General features: G+C 34.4%; 1 pseudogene; it reads left to right on the top strand.

Annotated features, from left to right (window-relative positions):
* Positions 1–22,314: 22,314 nt before the first annotated feature.
* LOC127703910 (P2X purinoceptor 7-like) lies at positions 22,315–23,846 on the top strand (annotated as a pseudogene).
* Positions 23,847–25,553: the final 1,707 nt, after the last annotated feature.

Raw genomic sequence — 25,553 nt, 5'->3', positions numbered from 1 at the left:
ATGTTATTATTAATATCCGGACGATATTTACCCACGATATGTTGTCCATATATGTGAAATAGTATCCTTTAAAGAAATGGCAATATTTAATATGAAAAATTGTCCATCATATAAAGGACAGTATTCAACGGGAAGAAGTGTACACTCTCAATATACCTGCAAAATGTATGCATAGGATTAGATCTTGTTCGAAATTTTCTTCCTTCAAACGAATATATTTTTTTTATATACAGTTATACTAGACTATATAATTTCTGTATTCCGTCTGCCCATTCTGCTTCTTATCACTTTCAAATATAGAATGAATGCTTAGCCATGTAGAAACACAATTGTTATGAATGCTTAGCCATGTAGAAACACAATTGTTATGAATGCTTAGCCATGTAGAAACACAATTGTTATATATTTTCATTGCCATGGTAACCATGCACTTCATTTTCAGTAGAACACTTTAAAATCCAACTTTGTGTTTCGTCAAATTGCACCGATGAAATCCCTTAAAATTAACAGAGGACACAGTTCCCACCTAATAGCATTTATATGTCAGAAATAAAATATGTGTTACTATTAGTTCAAATGCGACAAAGAATTACCCTTGATCATGTAGAAATTTGTTATCATGAGTGTATAATTCGGCTAGAACAAGAACAAGTCTTTTGTGTTAAACTTGAAACTGAAAGTATCTTTTAACAGCAGACACACGAAATGGTTTGCAAGTTTTGCACATATTGCACTATAGGCGAGTGTTCTGACGATGTAAATGATATCAACACATTGGATTCCAATGACAAAAGTATAATTTTAACTGAATCCGGTTTATTGTCAAAGAAATTTACTGATGTTTGTATATGTTCAACCAATTTAATCCAACTAATTACATTTCTCTTCTTATGCTCCTTATCTACTCAAATTAGTAAGTCAGCTTTAATGTTTTGTTGCCTCATCCTTTTAACAGTATATTTTATAGTTCATTGACCAACAGTGTTCCTAAAATTGTGTTTTTATATTGTTCTTTAATTTAAGATTTGTTCTATTTCACAAGTATTTCTCCTTTTTTCTTCAATGTAAGCTTTCATACGGTATGTATCACAATCATCAACTTGAAACAAACTTAGACATAAGAGATTTGCTTAAAATCTTCCTAGGATGCTGTCAAAGGTATGAAGATGAAGAGCACTTTTTTTTTACCAACAGCTGTGGCCTAACATGCACCTGTTGATTTTGTGGTAGGTTTTCATGACATTCAGGAACCACTTGATGTTGCGTCTTTTCAGACTCGAGCTGACTTGTTCGTTGATACTTTGCCCTCTATCTTTTAACTGTAAAAAATTCAGTTATGCCAGTATGATGATTATATATTATCTGTCTATCGTTCTATAACTGGTCTTTTCCCCCTCCCTAAGACAGTTTTACGCTTGACGAAAGCAAGCTTGAAAACGTCTCCAATCGGAACTACTCGGCCTTTTCGGTTCAACGAAGAAATAAACTCGTTTGTATTAGGTGGTTAAATCGCACTATTTTATAAATCACGTGACGATATTTAGTATCACATGACATGAAAATGGGAGATCGAGACAGAGATTAACGCATGTCATAAGAAATTCTATTAGTGAACTGAACGATGAAAAAACTCCCAGCGCAAAATGGTATGAAATGAATGGCCTTAACACCGGCATCAGAACTACGTTTTAAATTGACACCTAAAAGAGAGCCAGTGATATCATCTCTTGTTCACCCAATTGAGAAGTTAAATACTTTCAGTTTGATTGATTGATTAATTGGTGTTTGTTTTACGCATCATCTTTGAGACGTTTGGACGTTTCCTTCGAATTCCACAACATTTTGTTCACCTTGAGAACCTCTAAAAATAAACAATTACCTAGTCGTACATATTTGTCAACTAATTCATGTACCTCTTTGTTCTATCTGGGAAGTTAAAACATTGAATAGTTTATCAAATAAACTTAATCTTGCAAATACTATGGACTAATAATAGTGTACTTGAATATAAGATAAATAAGTATATAATAAACCAAATAAATGTATTATAATGGCAAACAATTTTACAGATTATAATTGAAAATAATATCCTGAAATATTCAAGTAAATATCATTCTTTTAAAAGTGTTTTGAAACATATGAATCAAAACCAGAAGTAATTTCACAGATCTTAATTATGAAATAATATCATGATCAGTTTAATATCCTTAGCTGATTAGATAGGACGAATTGTTTATAGTTTTCCAAGTTTAAAACAGGTTTAGGTCGAGGTTTTTTTTCTTACTTTTTGTTTGTTATAGAATATATAATTACATTGTTTCAATGTACAGCAAGATATGTTGCTAATCTTCTGTTGAATAATTGTATTGGTTACATATATTTCATGCATGTTCAGGACGAGATAAATTTAACTGTAAATTAAATAGGTAGGTTCTGAATTAAGAGGCCGTCCAGCATAAAGGACGATGAAATTTAGTCTGCCACGGGAAAATAAGGGTTCATTTCATATTAACCTTACCATTCATACACAGCGGTCTTGAAGTTTGGATACTAAATATTGACACTGTTGATCATCTTATAGTGTACTTTAATATTGACACGGTTGATCATCTTATAATATACTTTAATACTTGCACTGTTTAGTCTCTTTATGGTGATGTCCATTTCACGTGGTATGGTACTTATACATCCCGTCATTCTGTGTTAGTGCTTTGGTACAATTTAAGTGTTCTTTTCATTCGTTTTTGCTGGTGTGCTTCATTTATATGCCTTTTTGGTTCTCTTTATTAATATATTTGTATTTGCTGTGGTGACTGCTGTATCTTCTATTTTTGACATGTATACCCATAAAATTGAGATTGGAAATGGGAAATATGTTAAAGAGACAACAACTCGACCAAAGAGCAAACAACAGCCGAAGGCCACCAATGGGACTTCAATACAGCGAGAAACTTCCGCACCCGGAGGCGTATTTCAGTTGGTCCCTTTACAAAAATGTATACTAGTTCAGTGATAATGGACGTCATACTTAACTCCGAAATATACACAAGAAACTAAAATTTAAAATCATACAAGACTAATAAAGGCCAGAGGCTCCTGACTAGGGACAAGCGCAACAATGCGGCGGGGGTTAAACATGTTTTTGAGATCTCAACCCTCCGCCGATACCTCTAGCCAATGTAGAAAAAGCAAACGCACGACAATACGCACAGTAAAAGTCAGTTCTTTATGTTTTACTCACACATTGTCAATATAAAGGAATTTTGTGCGACTGCCATACAAGTGAGAGGCTTCGTCTTTCAATGGTGAACTTCCCATATTGAATTTTCCTCGGGATTATTAAACTTTTAGGATATAGACAGATATTTACACTAACAAAAAGCTATCTTTCTTAAGCAAGGGTTCTTTAAGTGGAAAAGGCGTGGCACTGTCTTTCTAATCACGTGGGCATTGGAGTCAACGTCCCTAATCTGACCGGACATTGCCGAGTAAATGCCGCACATCCTCACTATTGCGAGGGTTTTACAGCCGGTTAGAGACAAATAGTGACCAATTTTTTTGTTCTCCAGTATTTTCTGTATTAATATTGTTTTATCCCACCAAGGTATTGTTTAGGAATGGATATGATAGATAACTTTCGAACGTCTGTGTTGCCTAATGCCATATCGTAAGCCTTGTGAAATGTTTACGTTATTTAAGTATTTTCAATGATTAACTTCTTGTGTAGTTCACATGTTAGGTGAGTGTAAATGACCCATAATCTTGAATCACATACAAATTATAAAATTCACTGGAATTAAAGAAAAAATCACCTCGATACACGTTTCATGTCACGATTTAATAAGGAAATAAAATTTGGCTTCGCTTTAGTAGTTCAAATGAGAGTTCAAGATTGAGTAACGGGACAATTCGTCTCGTATTGAGAGAGCATTATAAGAAATAAGGTACCGCAATGCTGCTCTCTTCCCGTTATCTCTTTCAGATTAGAAATTTATTAAACAAGGAAAACGACATTTTTCTTCTCAAATAAACGAACTCGCATTGATATTTATTTGAGAGTAATCGTATCTGATGTCGAGAGAAAAGCGGATGGCGTCAAGTAATCAAATTTATATTATTTTAGCAGCCAAATGCCACGTGACACATCGTAATTACGAAATAATTTTGTCGTTTGTGCTGCTGAAAGTATAGTACATGAACGGTCAACACAACTTTGCAAATTCAAATGACATTGTAACATGAATCTTCTGTTTTGTTTTGATCTTATTATGGCATAACATGAAGACAACAAGCATGTACCAAAATGTATGTATTAAGTAAAGCAACCAAATAAAATTGCATGAAAGGTCACATCACTAATGACAAAACAGCCAGGAAATAACCAATAACACTAAAACCAATATTGCATCGGTCAGCTCCGTCTATTAGATTACGCCCCCAAAAAGCACACATACGAATGTCAATTAATAAGGTTTCATATAATATAGTACAAATCTTTATATCTCTGCAGGTTTTCTCCGCCAGACCGAGAACAAAAAATATAATGTCTACATATTAATTTCAAGATTGAACCGAACAAAAAAAATACACATTTTCTGTGCCCCGTTCTGCCCATTATCTCCTGTTCATCGATTCCTGCCTGGTATAGTTGAAAAATCACATAATTGCTGAACAAATGTCTCCATCATCGAATAGAATTGTTGTGTTTGTCTGTGGTAGCTGTGCTTTACTTACTGGTGATTCAACAGAAGTTACTTGACAATTTGCAGTAGTTACTGGAGAAGTTAAAGGAGAAATCACGGGTGACGTAGATGAAGAACTCATTACAGAACATTTCTTTGATCAATGGAAACTCGGGGTTTTGCTTGAATAACTACTTCTCTGCCTTTCTTCCATTGCAGTTTTTTTACCCCCAAGGGTGACTGGGGAATAGAAATATGGTCACCATTGGTCTTCCTCCGACCGGCGGTAAAACCCTCGCTAAAGTGGGGCGTCCGTTTGGCTGTGCGGGATGTACAAGTACGCAGCCACGTCCGGTCAGAATGGGGACGTTAAATCGGATGCCTCGTGTAGAGAGAATGCCACGCTCTCTGCACGTTAAGAACCCTTGCAACAACTCTTTGAGGGGTCCGTAGGTGACCTGTTGCAAGGCAAAATTGCTGTCCCTATCCAATTTACCCTCATTTTCCAGTGGCAGTCTAAATTTCCCCGACCTTCTTCCCGGATGGCCTACATTACAGAACCTACCTATTGTATTTATTGTTAATTTGTTCTCGTCCTGAATATGCATGAAATATTTGCCACTGGACGTTAAGCAACCAACAATCAATCAATCATCCATTGCAGTTTTCTCCACACTATCATCATTTGCTTTGGCTTACTCCTAAAAATAAAACAATACTAAATTAGAATCCTTATATTTCCAAATGTTAAATTTAAACGTTCTGGTTTTTTCTCTCTGTTTTGTGTGATATTAATACTGTACATAAAGTGTTGCTGTAAGAACTGAAACACAATAAACTTGTGTACCAATCTTGCGTAAAGACCGTCTATACTCGTATATAGCAACCCCTAAGGGTAACTGGGGAATAGAAATATGGTCACATGGTTTTCTTCTCACCGTCAGTAAAACGCTTGTCAAAGTGGGTCGTCCGTTTGAAAATGTGGAATGTATCAAGTTTGGAGCCACGTCCGATCAGAATGGGGACGTTAAATCTGATGTCTCATGTAAAGAGAGTGCCACGCTCATTGCACGTTTAGAACACTTGCAACAACTAATAAGATGGTCCGTAGGTGGCCCTTTACTAGGCAAAATGTCTGTCCCTATCCAATATACCATAAATTTCCAGTGGCAGTCCAAATTTCCCCAACCATCATCCCATATGGCCTCTATTACAAGTCCTACCTATTGTATTTATTGTTAACTTGTTCTCGTCCTGAACTTGCATGAAATATTATTTGCGACTGTACGTTAAGCAACCAATAATCTATCAATCAATCAATCTAGTAAATACTGTTATCACTTTGCATATAAGGTTCAATTCCTGACTTGCAGGTTGAAGGTTTGGTAAACATTATCGCTCTTTTCAGTAGGGTTTCAATGTTAGCCGCAATGAGGAAATGTTTGAATTTGTTTTCTTAAATGATTTCAAATTTATGTCAATTATAGTTTTGCCCATCAGCTATTTTTTTTTCTTGCTAAATGTTGTGTGTTTTGCGAAAACAACAAATTCAGGAAGTGACCCAATATGACTGGCTTGAGACGTCTCAATGGTTTTTTTAACCAACCAGGCCAACATAAAAGTTTCACGACTCCTATAATTTCTTATTTTAACACCCCAAGGGTGCCTGAGGAATAGATGTATGGTCACCATTGGTCTTCCTCCGACCGGCAGTAAAACCCTTGCTAAAGTGGGGCGTCTGTTTGGCTGTGCGGGATGTACAAATTTGCAGCCACGTTCGGTTAGATTGCCGTTCCTACTCGCTTATTAGTCGGAAAATTGGGAGTAAAATTCATAATCCAGAGAGGGGGACCGACTAATAGACGAGATCTAGCGACCAGAGGAAAAATCCAAGCTTGAGAAAAGTGGTCAGGAGTGAATTTCCTGGTCAAAACTACGTTTTTGATTGCCAAACCTACATAAATCAATAAATAAAAAGTTTTTGTTGAAAATAAATGACTACAATACTGTCTTTGTGTTTTATTTGTTCTTTGGTAAACATTTTCTGCAAATTCGTGTTGAAATTCTACTGTTTCCGGTTTGTGTATTGATTTTCATGGTCACATGGTTTTCCTATAAACCCAAAAGAAGAGCCAAGAACCAAAAATGAAAAGGAGATAACAATGTACCAAATATGTGAAAGGATGTTTTCAGCGGAGTTATTGTGTCATTATTGTGATATCATGATATCAATTCAATGCTTATAAATCATATTATAATCAAAAAATAATTTTAAGGTTCATTCCCAAAATCTAAATATTATTCATTAAAGTGTCTCCGGTAAACATAAATTACAAAATTGATTGACAAGCCAATATAATCCATTGATAACCCCAATTAGAGACAAAGAGTTGTATTTACTAAAGGTGTGAAAACTATCAGTGATAGGTAAACAGATGACACTAATGAGTTGGAGTTAGTTATTTTAATATATTGATTAGCTTCACTTAATTTTTTTAATCCTTTAATCATCACAATATAATAAGAATTATGAAGTGTACATGCTCATTTAACACAAAGTTATGTATGCTGTGAAAAATATTTTCATCAAGTGTTGATTGACTTTAAATTTTTCAGGTTCATATTGGTTTATATTCGCTTTTCTCAAACAATAGGTTGTTAGTCATACCCTACAAAATCATTGATGCATTACGTAAACAACACATGGCTAACCAAATATTTGAACAGTGGACAAAACAAGAGAAATGAATACATCTTTATTATTAACAGCAATATAAATTATCATGATGAGCATCAACTAAATTCAAACCAAACAAACATTAATGCAGAAATGAATATTATTCCTGGATTTGCATTGGTTTTAGCGGCGTTCAGTTACTGTCAGCTAAAAAAAAATGCCCAAATTTTGTCCGACTTATACGAGGGTCAAGACTAAATCCTTAGAATTTGGAGCTGAAAAGGGCACCCGACTTATAGGAGGATCGACTATTAGGTAGATTGGGGACGTTAAATCCGATGCCTCGTGTACAGAAAGTGCCACGCTCTTTGCACGGTAAGAACCCTTGCAACAACTCTTTGAGGGGTCCGTAGGTGACCTGTTGCAAGGCTAAATTTCTGTCCTAAGGCAATATACCCTCATTTCCCGTGGCAGTCTAAATTTCTCCGACCTTAATCCCGGACGCCTCTATTAACACCATACTGTTTTGGATGGAGAGTTGTCTCATAAGCACCCATATTTAAAACGTTTGTATCAGACTGAACATGTATACAAAGTTTCAAGTTAATGTTACTTAGTCTTCATAATAAACACCCTTAACTATTTATATTCTCGGTGAACCATGAATTTGGATTCACAACCATATTTTAGAATTCATTATTGTAAAGTTTTAATGCAAATTAATACTAAGTTTTAAGTTGATGTGATTGCTACTTCATTCGTATCTTCATTACTTTGTACAAATAAAATCAACCCAAATCCAGGTACAGATATAATAGCCTCAATCATAACCTCTTTAAATTTTGTTTTAATCCCTTAAGTGTGATGGCAAGGTGAGATCAAAGGACAAGTCGACACACTTGGATAGCATTTGTAAAATGAATAGTAAAGTTGGTATCAAATCCACCAGGTGGTACAATGCTACAGCCTGTGATGATCTGTAGCACATCCTCTGTCTTGACAGAACCATCTGCGTATTGGCATTTCCCCTTTGAAATCAATATACATTCAATAGTATACTGTTAATATATTATGTAAGTTGGTTGATTTTGTTTGTAGCGTAACGTCAAGTGGCACTATTTCATTCATGTTCAGATCGAGTATATTTTTCATACGTCCTAAATATCATTTATAATCGTTATGGATAAGTCTGTCTAAATTGAAGAGATGGTACAAATGTACATATTTATACAACACTTTATTGATATCCCTTGCAATACACTGTACAATTTTCGTTTGAACATTTGGCTAAACAGAAGCTTAATCATGTAAATCCAAGGCAAACAAGGTGAACTACGATTAAAAATAATGTATTAAATGCATCGAGCTAAATGTATAGTTAGGAATTCGAAAAGACAGTTTAAAATGGGGAACGAGGCAACGTAAACAATGATCATATAAAAATACTTTTCCGATGTGTTGTTAACCTTTCTATCCGTCTCGATATTTGCACATGTAACTTTTGAAAAGAAAATATAGAAAATCTGCTAATCAGTAAAATTATTGGAACTAATTTTTTGAAATTTAATAAAATCAATCAATCGAATAAAAATTAAGTGTTTCTGAATTGTTCTTTTTTGAAACACATGAACGCCCGTTTACTACTGACTGAGCGGACACAGAGTAAACGCCCGTTTACTCGGGTAGACATTAGAAATTTCCATTTTGACCGCGTTATCGTAATTATAGTAAACGCGAAAATTGAAGTTAACTAACGAAATATGTGCACGCGGCGTTAACTTGCGTTTACTTTATGCAATGCTTGGTCTGCACCCAACTGTATGACAAATCCAGAGAGAATATTTTCGGCCAAGTTTTTCATTATCTACCAAACCCTTCAAAAAAAGTTATTTTTCACTCATGAAGTTCCTTTATCAATCCTCTAGCAATATCAACCAGTGTTATGAAAATTTATTTCATAAGGAGTGAAAATCCATCATTTTATTTTTGTGTGGTATTCAAGTTTTCTCTTTATCTTCAGTTGTTTTTCAAATGAAAGCTTTCTAATGAAGTAGTGCAATATATATTTTAATTTATGTTGGCAGTGTTTGTACCTCTCAAGCTATCTCTTTTTACCTCGACCTCTTTTCCCAACTGTTCCCCTCTTCCTTCTGTTTCCTCTTCCAATGGTACATCTAATAATAAAAAAAAACCATCAGTGTCATATTTAATAATTTCTTATATACGATAACATCTTTACAATGTATTTCCCATTCATAAAAATGATACAGGCCATACATAAAACATACCTAAAAAAAAGGATGCTGACATTTCGTTTAATTTTAAAATTATTCTATCATTACCTTTCATGTAACGTCTTTAATTTTTAATTTGCTGTTATGGATGGTCCTGGTTTCTCTCTGAAATATCATACAAAGAAAGTCATCATTAATTTGAATTGTTTTCTATATCATTGAGGACTTATGGGTCCTCAATGTATTTTTAATTTTTACTTTAATTGGCCTGACAATTATTTTGATTTGAGTGTCACTGACGAGTCTTGTATATACGAAACACGCTTCTGGATTTAGGTCGTGCATGATATCATTCAAACAAATCGCATTTCATAATCTACAATCTCCATATAATAATTTTTAATTGAAAATTATTTTTAATTACACATTCACTTCATCTGGTAATATTCTCACAGATTGTCCTGTCAGTCTTTCTGCAATTTCGGCAAGGGTCCTGCTACTCCCCCAATCGAAATTGAATAGATCTTTATATTGTGTAAGGAGTTCAATCTTTGTATTTTTTTTCACTTTTGGCAAGTTTTTGTTTCCTGTTGGCATATGTGGGATAATCCGTGAGAGGTTCAGCAGTCATCTGTCAAAGCGCTGAAATGTTTTGCGCTGTATCTAACAGCGGTAATGTGATTGTGTTTATAACGGAGTCTATTGACCAGATCCAATCTTAATATTAATTTCCCAAAATGATATGAATTGTGAATGAAATTGATATCTAAACAAGATTTTTTAGCAATTTTTCACTTGCCACGTACACACCCATTGTAAATGTCCACTGCTACTTGACTGACATCTTCTGCTGTTGTTGGATCATCCCATATAAATGGAAGTGTTGACTTAGTCAACCAAGAATTCACAAAAGCTAAGGTACACCTGAAAAAACAAGAAATTAAATGAAGTACTTCACATATTATGGGAGTTCTGATATCATTATTTTTCTTCAGAAATAATGGTATTATTGTATCAATTTCACGGGTAATGTTGTATTCTAATATCATAATTAACAGGAGTCCCCAAGGGTGACTGGGGAATAGAAATATGGTCACTACAGGTCTTCTTCCGACCGGCAGTAGAACCCTTGCCAAAGTGGGGCGTCCGTTTGGCTGTGCGGGATGTACAAGTACGCAGCTACGTCCGGTCAGAATGGGGACGTTAAATCCGATGCCTCGTGTAGAGAGAGTGCCACGCTCTCTGCACGTTAAGAACCCTTGCAACAACTCCTTTGAGGGGTCCGTAGGTGACCTGTTGCAAGGCAAAATTGCTGTCCCTATCCAATATACCCTCATTTTCAAGTGGCAGTCTAAATTTCCCCGACCTTCTTCCCGGACGGCCTACAATACAGGACCTACCTATTGTATTTATTGTTAATTTGTTCTCGTCTTGAATATGCATGAAATATTTGCCACTAGACGTTAAGCAACCAACAATCAATCAATAATTAACAGGCATGACAAAATACCAACAAGATTTATGTACTATTGTTCAATCTTACTTTTTTCACCAATTCCTTCATTCGGTAATCAAACATTGTCCGTGAGGAAAGAAGAGTATTGAATTATACCACCAAATAGATATTCATTTCTACATATCTCATAAAAAAGCCCCCCCCCCCCCCCCAAGGGTGACTGAGGAATAGAAGTATGGTCACCATTGGTCTTTCTCCGACCGGCAGTAAAACCCTTGCTAAAGTGGGGCGTCCGTTTGGCTGGGCGGGATGTACAAATTTGCAGCCACGTCCAGTCAAAATGGGGACGTTAAATCCGATGCCTCGTGTAAAGAGAGTGTCACGCTCTTTGCACGTTAAGAACCCTTGCAACAACTCTTTGAGGGGTCCGTAGGTGACCTGTTGCAAGGCTAAATTTCTGTCCCTATCCAATATACCCTCATTTCCCGTGGCAGTCTAAATTTCTCCGACCTTAATCCCGGAAGCCCCTATTACAGAACCTACCTATTGTATTCATGGTTAACTTGTTCTCGTCCTGAATATGCTTGACATATTTGCCACTGGACGTTAAGCAACCAACAATCAATCAATGAATCATAAAAAAGCTATAATGGTCAATTCATATGTCTGTTTGGCACTCACATCATATCTTTTCTATATCATTATACATTGGTTTCACTGAATATGATTTGAAAATATACAACTTTGTTTTTGATAAGAGAACAGATTTTTGAATCCAACTTTTTGTGTAAGACCAAATTAATTGAATAGTTTAATACATACATTAGCATACCCATTGATTTATATTCCCAACTTAAGTAAATAATTTAAAAATGTTTACCTGGAGGCTATGTGAGTCTCCTTACACCCAGTAAGCTAGGCAGCACACATAGCAATTAAGGTTTTCCCCACCATTAGCTCTCCATATAGTATTGGAATGTCAAAGTGCCTGGTATTGGCACTAAGCCATTGGTATTGGTGCAGGCCATAAAATGAGGCCCAGGCCAACAGTGCTGGACCAATGTTGGACCCCAAAATGTAATCTGCAATATCAAACAAATTCCTGAGGGGTTGCAAATTTGGCGCTGTGGTAGTCTTGAGATTCTGATATTGGGAAGCCATACAGAAGAGCATGAATTAGGATCAACCTAAAATAGTAATTTTCACGTTGAAATAGTAATTAATGAGTAAAACTATAGATTATATTGAAATGCATATCTGTAACTTATTTTACAAATGTTTTAAACAAGAATCACCGTCACTTTCATTGAAATGGGCCAATACCTTATAAATAGGGGATATTAGTAATTATCGATCTTGTAATTGGTTACTTTAAATTTTATTTTTTGGATATGAACCATTTCTTTGCATATCATGTTACAATGTTTAATCAGCCCTATCAGATATATAATATTCCTTTTTCACACACTGTTACTAGTATATAATAGAATATTATATCCGTAAATAGGTAGGCAAATAAACAGTTTGCTAACTGCATTCAAAACAATCAATACTAGTGTACTAGAAAAACTAATTGTTACATACCATATGTTTTGTCGACACAGCAATGAGACACTAAGGGCTCATGAAGCACAACCTTTTGCCAGTTTGCAATCCGGCATTGGTGATATGGTTCCTTGAAAAGACAGTCAGTATGGTCATCCTGTTCTGCCGGATGCTTCACAGGACTCCCTCTTTGCAGTCCAGTGACCAGTATTTCAGCTTATTTCATGACAATTTAATGTTTTTGTTTTTAATTTCCATGTATGGCTAGTCAAAATTAAGAGGTGTGTACTTCATGTTGCAATCAAGTTTGTTAGCTCATGCACAATGGGATGCTTGTTAAAAAAAAAAAAAAAAATAATATACACCGACCTTTTATGGAATTTATTATTTTCCATCGCTATGCGTTTTTCTTCCTCGATTGCACATTTCAGTTCGTCTTCTAGCACGTCATCTCACCAATGGTTGATCTCATTGTCAATCGTTGGACAGGTTTTTGAGTCAAAGATGGTTTATCCATTGTCGACATTAACTCATTGAGTTGTGCTACTCCATTAACACTAGTCAGGGAACCCCATGTAGCTCATACAATAATGTGGTAATGTTTGCTTCCCTCTGTTTCTAATTTATGACTGGTCTCCAAAACAAACTGCTTCTTACAACCTGTTCAGCGTGCTGACAGAGCACAGACTAAGCTTGAACGTTGGGATTACAAATTAATAGTGCTGCCAATTGTTCTTGCTGTTTCGCAAAATATTGTGTGGCTAATAATTTCTGTGAAATGCTCTTGCAATGATTTTAAATTAATTAATCGGTATCCAGATGCAGTAATGTTTGAAATTTTATGTTTTTTGTACTTTCCTTTACTACGATATATATATATATATAATAGTTCTTTTTTTAACACTAGTGCGACAGATTTATTCTCTTCGGTTTATTTAGCCTTGATGACCTAACCTTTCTTATCAATTTTATTTTGAAAATCCTCCTGTACATCTAGCTGGCACTCGAACTCACATTTATGACGACCACTTAACAAGCTTAAACTCTTTCTAGTTGAACTATGTCTGCCAAAAGGCAACCCAAACCTGCGGAGTTGTTTCTTCATCTTTGACATTGAGTTAAGCTCAGTTAAGAGATGCGATAAAGAAATATATTTTTATAGTGCTGATAGCATGAACAAGTGTCCATATAATTGTTGGTGTGTAAACACCAGAAATTCTATGATAAAACCATTATTTATAATGAATATTGGAAGTTTTTACTTTATTTCAGTGAAAAGGGTACAACCGACCTTAGGATCAGAGATTGATTTATTGTTTGTTGCTTAACGTCCATTGGCAAATATTGCATGTTCAGGACGAGAACAAGTTAACATTAAATACAATAGGTAGGTCTTGTTCTAATAGAGGCCATCCGGGATGATGGTTGGGGACATTTTGACTGCCAGTAGAAAAAGAGGGTATACTGGAAAGGGACAATTACCGCTCTGCTTCTTCCTGTTTGGTCCTCATCTGTCTCACCTTGGTATAAACCAACACTAATATCTGCATCCACAGGGCCCAGGAGTACACCAGCAGACATCTCAAGGTTTTCTGTACCTATTTCGTCAAGCACCATCATTTCAGCCACATCAATATCAGTTCACTGTATGGACTCGGATAACACGTCCTTGTCTGAACGCGAACCGAACCCTCTTCCATCCTGGAATGAAAGGAAATCAAATGAGATAATAATGATAGACTCATAATACACAAATTAAAAACATAGAAAGGTATATAAGTAATTAAATTATAAGCCTGGTACCTATTGATAGCTAGATTGATAAATAGGGTCCCTGGTGTCCTCCTTATATTAGAAAACATTCATCCGGTCTGGTGTGTTGATTTCCTCTGGAAATTTTTTTAAAACACCACCAGACACAGAGTACAGCATTTCATATGTGTGTCCTCTTAATACAGGGAATTGACTAACGATGATTTTTTTTAACTCTCCTTGAGACCAGGCTAAAGCAAGGTTAGATTTTTGCCTCCTTTTACCGTTGTTACAGTTGATTCTTTCTGCCAATGGTACCCCTGGAGTCATAAATCATGCGCCTATTTATATTGACAATATTTTAAATCATGCGCCTAATTATATTGACAATATTTTTTCAACATGTATTTTCATTTCGCAATATTAGTTTGATAAAAAAAATTCACAATAACTAAAATTTATCTTTATGGCGAGGCCATGTTCTATAGTTTTACCCTTATCAGTCATTCAGCAATGAACACTTTATAGTATAGTAATAATACGGACTTGTTTAGAACGCATTCCAATTGGCAACTTGAGGTTTGCTACGGCAGTCAACCATTGCGAGTGAGATATAGAGTTAATGTTTCTTCCCACTTCGTTGTCGTAAGTAATTTTAGAAATATCCCCTGAAACTACTTTGCGATAAAGTTGGGAAGGGTGTGTGTATGTCTATTTTTGTCGGGAGGGGGTGACGCCCCATCCCGGTTATTGTTACTAGTATGCTCTCAAATTCTCATGGCTCTCTGTTGAAGGCCATACTTTGACCTATTATTGTTAAACATTGTGATTTGGATGGAGAGATATCTCATTGGCAATCATCTTTATAATATTAATCATTTTCTACAAATTTTAGAAAGGAGGATACATATTTTGTGTTATCAACTCCTCCTCAGGTTTTAAATCCAGATCCATAGTGCTATCTTCTATATCTAGTTTAAGGATATTCTGAGGTAAAATTAAAAAAAAATCAACAGTTAAAAATTGATACTATAAGTTGGAACAAAATAAGCTAGAAATATAGACTAGGACTTTCACCTAATATATATTTGCATTGGTATTATTTAGGTTTCAAATCGAAAGAAAAGAAATCTAGAATCCGCTAAAATTTTGGTAAATGACTTTTTGAGAGCTATTGAAGTCTTGTATAAAAAGAAACAGGGTGTTATGAGAAAAAATATTTTATCCTGTATTGAAAGGAAAAAAACAAGGAGTCTGAAAATTTTAAACAAATCCCCCCTTTTTTTATACAAATGTATGCCTAAGTACATCCTTAATTTTTGAATTACGTAATCCGTTGTCGATAAGTTACCCTGGAGTTTTAAATCGCAATAAAATATTGAGTTGCCATGAATAAAACATGTTATTGTATTAATGTACAAGCAGAAAATACTCAATCCAATTGATGTCAGGTAATCCATCTTCAGATCAGTGATTGATCTGGTAATAGCAGGATCTTGCAAATAAAATAAATGCACACCAAGATCATTGGTCCGTCTTCTGTCTCTTTCCTCTGTACGCCTATTTCTCCCGGATCTATCTGTGTTGAACTGGTCGACGTTCATTTATTTCTCCCGGATCTATCTCTGGTGAACAGGTCGACGTTCATTCTGAACGTCCGACTCAATTCTTCTAAATCCCGGGCTCTACTCGGGTAAGCTTGAACTTGAGTGAACGTCCTTTTTAATGTGGTAGACACTGTATTTAAGTGTCTCATAAGGTCTGAAAATTACAAAACACTGAAAGATGTCGGCTCTCAGGCTGATATAATGACCTAGGGCTGATAAAGGGTCTGATATGAAAAATGATATAATCTATATTTATCGAAAAGGATTTCTCATGCTATTAGCCAATGAGATCACAGAAAATTTATAGTCATATAATAAAACATATCAATTTGAAATAGGTCCTAACAGATTATCAATTTGATATAACAAATTATTTATTTGATTTATTTGATTTATTAATTTGACTGTTCTAGCTTGTGTTTTACATTTTCTTATATAACTGTGTATTTTTTTCATAAATAGTATTTCTAAACACCTGTAAATGTTCAAGGATCAAATGTATTGGGCACAATTATTATGTTTTTAAAAAAAAATCTTTTAGCATGGATTTGTGTTATAAGGTTTGTGTTGCTTTGTGGTTTCGTTTTACATTTTCAGGAAGACTACAAGTAAAGAGAATGTGAGTATGGCATTATTTAATTAATAAATAGAAAAAAGAAATCCTTATTTGTTTTTAAATAAAAGCCATGTGTAATTATGAGCATATTATTTAAACGCACTATCACTGCCACTCGCATAACAATATATATAACTCTTAAATCATTCACTACAACAGTTACACTATCATTTGCGTAAATATATAAATATATTTATTTAATGAAAAGGGTCCTACTAACAACACTTTTATAACATATAGTTGCCGTAGCTATCATACGTAGCACATATAATATAAAGAACAACTAACAGCACTATAGTTGTTCAATTTGATAAGCTCACCAGGAACAAACGCACTAGTTTATACTTAACATATAAACAATACTAAAATTCAACATTTAAAAAATAAAAGTGATGACCACATTTAGGATGAAGACGCGCATGTACTAACACAATACAAGTAATACAGTTCACTGGATGTCAAATGAATATGTCGGTGTTTTCGTCTGGCTCTGGCACAGGAATATCTTGCATGTGCCAGACGGCATAAAGTAAGAAGAAGGTTGTGATGGTATCATCTTGCAGCTATTCCCAGAATGAAGAAAGGCGTTCCTGTGACCGCTTTTGCTTGGTACGTTGGCAACGGGCAAGACTCGGCTTCTCTACTAGACGCACTTGCCTCGAAACAGTATTGGCTTCCTTGATGAGTGCTGATACCAACTTGTAGAAGTGAAGTTTGCTGCCAAAATGTTGTTTTCCAAAACTTTAAGTTCAAGCCTGTGTAGTTAGACGTTGTCGTTTTATACACCACCACCGATTCTCAATCAAGAACTTGCACGATTCTTACTGCAACATGAACTTTAAGAGTTCCACATGTTAAATCAATATCAAATCAAAATAATGAAGGATAAATAAACTGAGGAAATAAAATAATTAATGAGTACGATTAAATGCAATCATGTTTGATCCGGCTTTATGATTTTCTTGTAGCCAAGTTCATTCAACTTCACTAAAGTTCCACTTCAGTCTCTCCTGAAAGGAGGCAATACTGGCATACAGAGCCAGAATATAGTTGGATAGTTTTATTGTATTTATCACATTACTGATGTTTTGTTTTCATGTGTCAATTGAAATTTGCTCTATATTTAAAAGACACAGTGCATAGCTCACAAACGATTCTCTTTTGACTGTGCACGACATCAGTGTGTCTCATCAGGGACTTTTGATAAGAAAATGTTTGACTGCATTTTTCACACGAAAAACACATTCTCCCGGTGCTATGCTGTAATATGATTATCAAGGTCCTTTTTCTTTTTTAAAATCTTTTTTTACTTTTTTTCTGAAATTATAAAAATATAATAAAAAAAATATTCATATTGAACTGATTTTCAAAGATGTTGTTCCATATGATTTAGATTTAATCAAGAGAATGGCTTCAAGATACCAGGTCGAATCAATGAACAATTCAATGTTTTGGTTCCATTGCCCACATGTATAACGGTGATGTCCGTGTACCCAGAGCCTGGGCATTGATCTTAAGGTTTTGCCACAATCATCACACACTAGAAGTTAAAAATAAAATACGATTATTAAATTCCAAAATAAAAAACGTTCAATGAAAAATGAAAAATAACAGTTTTATTTCCTAGTTAGCAGATTGTTTTTCACCTGCACACATAATAATGCATACATTGAAGGTCGGCGTGATCTGTTTCATAGAACTTTCAGACTTGTTCATAAAAACACAATGTCATTTATGTGAAAATACTTCTTCATTGTTCGGGCAAAACACACACGATTCCAACACGCCGGTGACACTTTTTTCATTCCAGCATGGTTAAAAAAAAAATAACATGTAGAAAGTTTTCCTAGTTGTCTATTTCAGCCATTTCAATAATAGCATCATTATTATGGAAAATAAGTTGAACTGATCATCCTTCATTATATCAAATGGATATTCCTTCATCCTTAAATGTTTATTTATCATGGACTGAAATCCAACGAGACTTACAGGTTGATATTCTCGATTAATATCTGGAATGTCATTTTTGTTTTTATCTTTAATTTCTGTCCGTATCCCAACAAAAAATTCTTGAAGATACTGATCCAACTCATGTGATTGCATAGTGTGAATTTCCCTGAACTCTGTGTTGATATTAATAAAATATTGTTGAAAAGTTTGAATATCCAAGTTCTTTTTCCTTACAGTGTTTTGACCTGCTGCTCATGGTCATTCTCATCATAGTCATCTTCTAGTAGTTCATTCAAATGTGGAATAGACTTGTCTATGCAACTGTTGTGAAGTCAGCAGCATGCTACAACAATTTTTGTTTGGATGGAATGTTGGCATCCAGTGGTTTTGTGTAAGCACCTGTAAGGGAATACATTAATCATTCCTTCTTATCAAACATTTTGCTATGGTTGTCTGCAAGTTAAGTTTCAGGTTTCTTCCCAACATTCTCCCTTTATTTTCAAACACTTCATTTAGAAACAATACACAATATGTTTTTATTAAATTATTGAACATTAAAAAAAAAAATAACAAAAAATAACACCAGCACTCAACGACTCCACAGGTAAACAGTAAAGCGGCGGGGGCCCTTAACATCGAATACTGATTTGTACCTTATGACTTTGCACTCAGTTCTTTTAAATCTCGCAAATTCTCTCATAATTTCAATTAAACACACATAACATTCAGAATTCTAGATCGCGAACAAGTTTTCCCGGAACTAGAATGTTTCTATAATCACGACAAAAGGTCCTTGAATAAACTAAAATTCAAGTCTTAAGCAAATTGTTAATATACAAATAAAATCCAACCCCAAGATAACGAGATAAAAATTGAAATCATATAATTATCAATAAAATATGGCCGATTCAAGGATACATGTAGTACAATTATCTAAAAAAAAAAAGTGTTCGATTGAAGGTAATATCAAACACAATTATCTATAAAAAGTGGTCGAATCTTGTAAAATGTAATAAAAAAATCAATATAAAAAGTGGCAGATTTGAGGCTACATACAAAACAATTATCATTAAAAAGTGTTTGATTAAAGATTACATCAAATACAATTATCAAAAAAATGGTGAAATCTAATGTAAAATTATCAATAAAGCAGTGGAAGTTTAAGGTTACTTCTAATACATTATCTTTTAGATGCGGTAGATTTAAGGTTATATCTTATACAAATATCTTTTAACAGATGTCGAATTCATAAATAATCAATAAAGAAAGTGACTGATTTAAGGTTACAACTTATACAAATACAAATCTGTATAAAAAGTGACTGATTTTATGGTATGTCTTATACAATTATCTTAAAAAAAATGGTAGAATTTTGTAAAATGTAATAGAATTATGAATAAAGAAAGAGGCTGATTTAAGGTAGCATCTAATACAATTATATAGAAAAGGTGGCCAATTTAATTTAAATTATAATAAATGTGTAGATACAAAGTGGTCGGTTTGAGGTAAGATCTAATACAATTATTATTATCTATAAATAGTGGTCGATTTAAAGTTGCATCTAATACAAATATCTATAAAAAGAGGTAGAATCTTGTAAAATGAAGTAGAATTATCAATAATGTTCTATTTTTTAGAGAATATCTAATACAATTATCTAGATAAAGATTCCTATTTAAGGTAACATGTGATAGAATTATCAAAAATAGTCAAATTTCCTGTAATAAAGCAGTGGCCGGTTTGAAGTAACATCTTATACAACTATCTATGAAAGGTGGTAGAAATTTATTGTAAAATATAGTAAAATTATTAATAAAGAATGTGACAGATTTAAAGTAATATGAAACGAGTTTTGGGTGAAAAAAATGTCTTCAAAAATAAGCTTGTTATGTTTACATTCCCTAAAATCTAAACCATTCGTGGCTGTTTCAGTACGAAAATCGCGATCATATGGCATGCAAACCAGAAAACAATTCCATCTGCTACGAGTTTTTTCATAACAATGGAGGTTAATTAAATTTCGGATGCACCGTTCCGATGATTGCCGATCTTCACCAGCGTAAACAATGATGACGTCAACGATGGATGCTGAGGTAAGTCCACGTTATACTGGTTCAGAAAGAAGTTAAATTTCTAGCGTTAAATTGCCTTGCAAAGAAATTCTTTCACCTGTTTTTCTAAAAAAATATCAGTTGAAATAAATTTCATTCTAACTTCCTCGATATATATTCAAAAATTGGACTGAAAACGTTAAAACCGTAAAGAATCATTGCTAGGGGCCCCAATTGGGGAAAACAAAACAGAACAAAGAATCTATTAATTTATCTAAATTCCTCGTCGGATCTACGGTGTCACATGTAAAAAATATCTATAATTTATCATATTTGAATGTATAGTTAAAGGAGTTGCCAAAAAGTGTCAGATAAACAAAATTTCAACACGAACGCAAACAAACAGATTTCAGATTGCCTTTTGGCAAAAACGCCAGTGGCGGACCCTAAAGCAAGAGGGCACGGGTCCCTCTTATGCTGAAAAATTTAGAATGATGGAATGGGTCTCCTTGTAGTGTCAGTCACTGCTGGCTTAAAGGTCGTTGCGAGAAGCGACAGGAATGCAATGTATTTTCCAACTAATCAGGGCCACTGAACCCTCCCAAGTCGACACAATCCATAAATGTTTCAGGGGCTGTATTATATCCACCTCCAGGTTTAATAGAAGGAAAAATCAATTCAATTTCGGGAAGGGGGAGGGGGGTCGAAGTTTTTGTGGTAGATATTCTGGAAAAAAATTCCTGCATTTTTTAGCTGTAATCTCTGTCCTGCTTTTTTATTTTTCACTATATTTGGTCCTGCCTTTTTTTATAAGTTTATCCTGTTTTTTTGGGGCCCAGTTCCACATCCTGCATTTTTGTAATCAAAACTCCTGTTCTGCCTTTTTTAATCAAAACTCCTGTCCTGTTTTTTTCAAATTTAATCCTAATATCAAATGGTAGCTCTCTCATATCGTAATATAGTCAAAAATATAAAGGGAAAATGTAAAGCAACATATGTATGCAATGCATCATGGCAATTCTAGTTGTAAATAGTTTTATTTCATATCTTTTTCTGAAGAAGATGTGAGTTTGGCTAGACAGCTCAGCATATTTTTCTACAAGTTTTATGCTCTTTAGCTTATTTAGAAATGATTTAGAAAAAAATCGCAAAGCAATAGAAAGTTTTTCTGTAACATGTTTTAATGTTTTTTGTTGTTTTTTTTTTTCTTTTCTTATACATATTTTTTAGGTAAGGCAGCTCAGCATATTTTTCTAAAAGTTTTATGCTCTTTACCTTTGGAAATATAGACAAAAATCGCAAAGCAAAAGAAACGGTTTAGTGTTAAAAAAACAAATTATCCCCATTAAAAGTAGTTAGGGACGGACCATTTAACTTGCAAGGGGGGGGGGGGGGGGGGCATGGTTTTTTTTTCTGGTCAGAAACTTATTTATTTTTGGAAAGTGGTACAACAAATTTTTGTTTCAAATTTAATATTATTTGTTATGCCTTATGGTAAATATCCTGTCAGAATATTTTTTTTCTCCCCTTGCTGGTCAAATTATTCATTTTCTCAAAATTCAGAATCAAAATATTTATTTACGAAAAAAACCAATAAGGGGGGCTTGAATTTTGTCTTGACCAGATATTGTTTGTCCTTATATATAAGGTACATATGGAATAAATATCTTATTTACAGTTTTCAGATGCATCGAGTGAAAGGAGCAGGTCGCCAATATCTGACCTTAGCTCTGACAGTGGAAACAACCCTGGTCAGCCTATGGAGCGAAAACAGAAGAGAGGTCGTGGAAGGGGCAGTGGACGCGGACGAGGCAGAGGTCAGGCGAGAGGCAGCAGCAGAGGCAGAGGAAGAGGACAAAGAAACAGAGCCCAGCTTCAAGAAGTCAACAGAGAAAGCAGAATAGCTGAACTTGAGGTATTGATTAGCAACATAAAATAATACCAAAATTATTATCTTTGAATTATTGTGCCCGCCTTACCAATGTCCTGTATGTTTCTCAGGTCCTACTTATGATAATTGAATTTGAGATGTGCATTGGCACATCTTCTTATGTATATTGTAAGAAAAAGAAGTCATATTAAAGTTATTTTCAAAGCGATCAGAAACATACGATCTATAATTATTATATTTGTTGTGAATTTCTAAGTGTATTATGGAAATTTTTAACAATACTCTTAGTTTCTTCTTATTTACACCAAATAATGGAACAAAACACATTTACATTTAGCAATTGTTTTTATTGCATTAACAATTTGGTTTCTTACTTGCATCATCATGTTCAAGCGATAATTTGTGCTTTGGCATGTTTTTGCTACATTGGACTGTACTACTTTCAATTTTAATCGTTTTTTTTTTATTTATTTCAGAATAGAGTCAATTCGCTGTCTGTTGATGACATGCGGGATCTAATCAAACGCATATCAAAGGCACAGCCCAGTTTCCTTCTGAACATCCTGGACAATTCAAATGTTGGCAATGGGCAGCCAGCTGGACCTGCTGAACCAGAACCACCAAAACCAGACCAGCCATCATGGTGCTCCTGCTCTAACTGTAGAGAGATGCCAACACAGCAGTAAAGGCTGTGTTGCAAAAGACAGCCATTGAATTGCCATTCAAGGTTACCGGTAAGATTACAGTAACATACCTACAATTTGCTTTAGACAAATGTCCTTTTTAAAAAGATTTAAATAGAATTATTAGAGAAAGATATAGCTTGCTTCCTTTTCTGTTGCACCTTGATGTTACCTATGTCTTGTTAGGGTCTGTGTTGCTCATGCTATTTTCTTTTTGTTTGCGTCATCTCTGTCGTCATACTGTTCTTGTTGCAGAATCTGTCTGCATTATATGATTTACAATTTTTTTTTCCTGTTTTCTTTTCTTTTGCTGTAAAGCCTTCATTGTAGTTGGTTTGGCGTTTCTTATTTGACACTGAATTGGTATAATATTTATGATACAATATATGTATTTTTTAAAAACTACAGTTAATAATAAATAATATTCTTTATTTCTAGGATTTCCAGCAATGTGTTCTGGATGAACTAGTTTTGGAGCTGGCAATCCGGTACCGGAATGATTTTCTGGCACAGCCTGAAGATGACAATTACAACAGGTGTCATCGCCATGCTGCCTACAGGCAGTATATCCTATGGATACATGGATATTTGGGGGCCGGCAACAGGAGGGTTATACCGAGCTGTTGTGTTTGGAGAATTAGGGATAAGTATCCCGATGGAACTGGCCAGTATGTTGGATTTGTTGGTGGCAGACTTGGCTAAATAAAATAGTAATATGAAAAAAAGGTTTTATTTTCTGAATACCAAACTGAAGAATAATGATCTGAATCAACAATAGCACAAAACATAGACCAAATAATTACATATCGGAAAGGTTCTCAAAGGAAACAACATAGTCAGTCAGTACTATGAAATATAGGTCACAGTGATTACATTTTAGTCTGGATACTGATGAACTACCATTGTTCATTGGTTGTTGTTTGTTATTGTTTTCGTTTCTCAATTTGCATATAAATTAAGTTTTCCTGTTCGAATTGTTTACCCTGATCTTTTTTTGTGACTTTTATAGCTTGCTGTTAGGTGTAAGCCAACGATCTGTGTTGAAGACTGTAGAGTTGTCTCATGGGCATTCATACCATATCTTCTTATGAAATTTTAAGTCAGTGAACCATGAAATATAGGTTACAATAATCATATTTTGTCTTGATGCTGATTGACTACCATAGATGCAAGTTGCTGAACTGTGAAATGGCACTCGCAATTATTATTTTGCTTGGGTCTTGTAGTGCTACCAAAGGTGCATCTATATACAAGATTTCATTGCTCTAACACACACATCAATATAATTGAACTTTGACCAAAGAACCATGAAAATAAGGTCAAGGTCAACTGACACCTGCCGGACAGACACACACACTTTTCAATTATTCAATAAATTAAATATAGTTTTACTATCCCTATAGAATCGGAACCATGAACTATGCAAATAATGTAAAGGTCAGATATTACTGACCAGACCAAAAATGTACACCTTGCATAAACCAAATATATTTCACCTATTCCAAATGATACTTGAAAAACAGAGCAAACAAGTTAAAAAAATTGCCACTGACCAATGAACCATGAAAATTAAGTCTAGGTCAACGGACATCTGCCAGACAGACATACACAATTTACAAGTATTCAATACACCAAATATAGTTCTACTATCCCTATAGAATCTGAAAAACAGAATAAATCAGAGAAATTTAATAAGGTCAAGGTCAGATTATACCAACCAGACGAAAATATACACCTTGCATAAACCAAATATTGTTCACCCATTCATTATGGTCAAGAGAAAACTGTCTGACAGGCATGAGGATCTTGCAAGGTACGCAGATTCCAAACATAGTTACTTATAAAAAATGTTTGCGAGTTTTCCATTGAAAACATATGTCGCCAAGAAATGACAAAGTTTTAACAGGAAGTTCATGATCAATGACAATAATATCACTTTACATGGTATAGCACCCTGGGATAAAACTTTGAGCCAAATATCAAGATTGTTGCCAACACGGACGCAAGACAACATATGGTGATCCCTATCAGTCGCTTCTGCATGTGCAGGTGACATAATATAAATAAGACAGAAATTTACATAACAAAAAAATATTCCCTTTTTTTGAAGCAGTCATTCAACCATGAAAATGAGGTCAGGGTCAAATAACAGACAAAAAGTTCATAACATATGGCAGTATATACAAAATATGAAGCATCCTGGTCTTATACCTTCTGAAATGCTAATCTTTTAATAAAAGACAAGAGAGTCCTGTGTAAAACAACCTGAGACATTTTGACTTATTTAATACTAAATTACAATGAATTAGTATCATTAACATACAAGGTCTATTCTAATTCGTACAATACAGGTACACAATCAATAAGAGCTGATCTGGAATAAAATGTTGGGCGATTTTATTTTTGTCT

Source organism: Mytilus californianus, unplaced genomic scaffold (genome assembly GCF_021869535.1).
Source record: "Mytilus californianus isolate M0D057914Y unplaced genomic scaffold, xbMytCali1.0.p SCAF_55, whole genome shotgun sequence".
Lineage (NCBI taxonomy): Eukaryota > Metazoa > Mollusca > Bivalvia > Mytilida > Mytilidae > Mytilus > Mytilus californianus.
This window is presented reverse-complemented; position numbering and strand designations above follow the sequence as displayed.